This window comes from Nerophis ophidion, unplaced genomic scaffold (genome assembly GCF_033978795.1).
Source record: "Nerophis ophidion isolate RoL-2023_Sa unplaced genomic scaffold, RoL_Noph_v1.0 HiC_scaffold_38, whole genome shotgun sequence".
Lineage (NCBI taxonomy): Eukaryota > Metazoa > Chordata > Actinopteri > Syngnathiformes > Syngnathidae > Nerophis > Nerophis ophidion.
Genome location: NW_026906960.1, coordinates 348,259 through 352,266, shown reverse-complemented (window position 1 = coordinate 352,266; position 4,008 = coordinate 348,259).

Here is a 4,008-nt window from a genome sequence, read left to right as displayed (position 1 = left end):
ACAGCGCTGCTCTGCTCTCGCGAGATGTTTCGTGCTTTAAAAAAAGCTTTAAAAAAGCGATATAATAAATTGTATTATCTAGTAGTCTTATATTATGTATTGTTATCCATCCATCCATCCATTTCCTACCGCTTATTCCCTTTCGGGGTCGCGGGGGGCGCTGGCGCCTATCTCAGCTACAATCGGGCGGAAGGCGGGGTACACCCTGGACAAGTCGCCACCTCATCGCAGGGCCAACACAGATAGACAGACAACATTCACACTCACATTCACACACTAGGGCCAATTTTTAGTGTTGTTCAGAAATATGTTAAAATATTATAGCACTATAAGTACTCTTAACGTTAAAAAATAGACTTTATGTGAAATATAACCCCTTAATTACGACATGATGCCAGCAAAAAAGTGACTTGCAGTATCTTCTAAATTATTGACACATATTTTCTGCTTTATAGTTGCTGCATCGATATTGGAAAAATTAAAAAAATATAATACAACCTATTACTTTTGACTTGATGCAATACCTTTGTAAAACCTGGAATCAGCCCATAACTAAACATTATGGCACTTAACATAAAGTGATGTGGAAAATATTTACTTACTGACACATCTTTTCTGGAATAAAAACAACCTAAATCTCAGTTAGTTTAATGAAATAAATCATATTGAAGTTCATTACGTTTTTTTCCATCCATCCATCCATTTTCTACCGCTTATTCCCTTTCGGGGTCGCGGGGGGCGCTGGCGCCTATCTCAGCTACAATCGGGCGGAAGGCGGGGTACACCCTGGACAAGTCGCCACCTCATCGCAGGGCCAACACAGATAGACAGACAACTTTCACACTCACATTCACACACTAGGGCCAATTTAGTGTTGCCAATCAACTTATCCCCAGGTGCATGTCTTTGGAGGTGGGAGGGGCCTATCCCCAGGTGCATGTCTTTGGAAGTGGGAGGAAGCCGGAGTACCCGGAGGGAACCCACGCATTCACGGGGAGAACATGCAAACTCCACACAGAAAGATCCCGAGCCTGGATTTGAACCCAGGACTGCAGGACCTTCGTATTGTGAGGCAGACGCACTAACCCCTCTGCCACTGTGAAGTCCAAATTACTTTTTGGCAAGCGTTACATTTTGAAGTCTTTTAAAAGGGAATTTCAACAAGTATTGAATGTACTTTATTATGATGCAAAACTCTCCCAAGTGTGATCCAGTAAAGCAGAATAGATGTCAGTCACAAGACTTCAGGTGTTTTTTCCCTCTTTGATCATTTGCACAATACAAGGGCGTCATCTACTGTACAAAGAATGTTATAACATGTAATAATACAACATTTCTATTTTTGTTTGTCGTCAGACATTCAGTCGTTGTCGTTCTCAAAAACATATGCAAGTATTTTGCGTCATGTTTGCTGAGGTAACAATGAATGGATGTATAGTGAGCAGACAACATGTGGACACAGCATATGTGGCGCCATTGTTGTTCTCTTATTGTGTTTACACACACAATTATACATGATATGTACATATACAAGTGTCTTTTATTACTAATAATTAGTTCAAGTTCAAGTTTATTGTTCTTCGGTCAATGGTCAACAAAGCAAACAAACAGTTGTACATTCATAGATTGAAAATAAAAAGTTGTACATTCAGAGATTGAAAATTAAAAAATGTTACAGACCGAAAGGGTTTAGGCTGAAGTTAAACACTTATTGTGCCTAACCCTGTAAACAATTTCAAGTACAAAATAAACTTCGGAAAATTACAAAATGTCCTTTGCACAAGTATTATAAATACACATTATAAACAACATGAACGTAGTTCAATTTTATACACAGTACAGGCATGTGAAATATCCCTGTGTACATATAAGACCTTTGCACTAATTATATATACAATATATACAAACAAATTGTACTTCTATTATTATTTATATCTCATGTTTAATTTTTAATTAACATTCATCATAGTATTAACTACAATGTTAATTCAAGAGTGATATATTTTTTCAAGACATTGGTCTTAAAGTGTTTTTTCAATGTGTGAATGGAACTGGAACATTTGAAGGAATCATCCAAGCTGTTCCACAGTTGAACTCCTCTAACAGAAACACATCTACTTTTTAAGCGTGTTCTTATTTTGGCTTTCTGAAGAAGGCTGAACCTCTGAGGTCATAGGGATTCTCTCTGGGTTTAAATCTCACTTGTAGACACCCAGGCAGCATGTGGTTATGAGCTTTGAAAGCCACAATAGGTTGATTGATAGTTTATTGCCATCAAACTATTGCTTTAGTATGTGGAGTTCGACCTCTAAAACCTCTAGGAGTTGGTCAAGGTCTTGCCCAGAATAATACAGACTTGTATCATCAGCAAAAAGAATACAGTTGAGTTTTTTAAGGATTTTAGAAATATCATTAATATATAGTAAAAACAATTTTGGTCCCAGTACAGAACCTTGGGGTACTCCATGTGTTATGATCTTTTTGTGTGAATCTACATTGTTCATATGCACATACTGCTCTATGCCTCCAAGATAACTTTTCAACCAATCATGAGCAAGACCTCTGACACCATACCTCTGCATTTTGTTTAAAAGCAATGTGTGATGGATGGTGTCAAAGGCCTTGCTCAGGTCAATAAAAACACCAACAGCAAAGTCCCTCTTATCAATTGCAGTGGTTACCTCCTCAACTAGTTCCATCACTGCCATGGGAGTGGACCTGTTGGATCGAAAACCGTATTGGTGTTCACTTAGCAAGTGATGCTTATCAATAAAACTGTCAAGTCTTGACACAAGGCGTGGACGGCGTGGCGCAGTGGAAGAGTGGCCGTGCGCAATCCGAGGGTCCTGATTCAAATCCCACCTAGAACCAACCTCGTCATGTCAGTTGTGTCCTGAGCAAGACACTTCACCCTTGCTCCTGATGGGTACTGGTTGGCGCCTTGCATGGCAGCTCCCTCCATCAGTGTGTGAATGTGTGTGTGAATGGGTGAATGTGGAAGTAGTGTCAAAGCGCTTTGAGTACCTTGAAGGTAGAAAAGTGCTATACAAGTACAACCCATTTATCATTTATTTATTTAAATAATATTTCAAGGACTTTTGAAAATTGTGAGAGTAAAGAAATAGGCCTATAGTTTGTGAACTGATGCTTATCTCCACTTTTAAAGATGGGAATGACTTTTGCCGTTTTCATTTTCTTTGGGAAGACACCTTTTATAAAAGAAATATTGCAAATATAAGTGAAGGGAACAGCTATAAAATCAACAACTACCTTGATCAGAGAAAAGTCCAAGTCACAACAGTCTGTTGACTTCTTGTTTTCCTGAGAATTTACAATTGTTTTGATTTCACTTTCATTTACGGGGGGAAATAAAAAACGATTCAAAAGTTTTGAATGGTTTGTTCATTAAATTTTGCACTGTTTTCAGGTTGTACAATTTCATTTGCTAGATGAGGTCCAACATTTACAAAAAAGTTGTTAAAAGCATCAGTTATCCCTTTAGGGTCATTTATAGTTTGATTATTTTCTATAAAATAGCTAGGATGTTCCTTATGTGTCATGTCTTTTTTTTTAATGATACCATTTAAAACTTTCCACGTACCCTGGATGCTATTTTGATGTTGTTCTAATAGGTACAGTAATATGTTCGCTTGCAGTGCTTTATTATTGGTGTTGACTTATTTTTGTACGTTTTATATTTGTGTTCAGTTTCTTTGGTTCTGTACTTTAAATGTCTTCTGTAAAGATAATTTTTCTTTTTGCAAGACTTCAGTATTCCTCTTGTGATCCACGGTTTGTCTTTAACGGTGCTGTCTTTAATGACACGTTTTTTATTTGGACAGTGATTATCGTACAGTTTTATGAAAAACATTAAGGAAAGTTTCATATGCCTCATCCGGGTCTGTGGAGGTATAAACCTCCCTCCATAACTCAGACTTGAATGCTGCCATAGTTTCGTGTGTTTGATGTCTAATAAATCTATATTGGACAGCTTTTTTATCTTTTCTC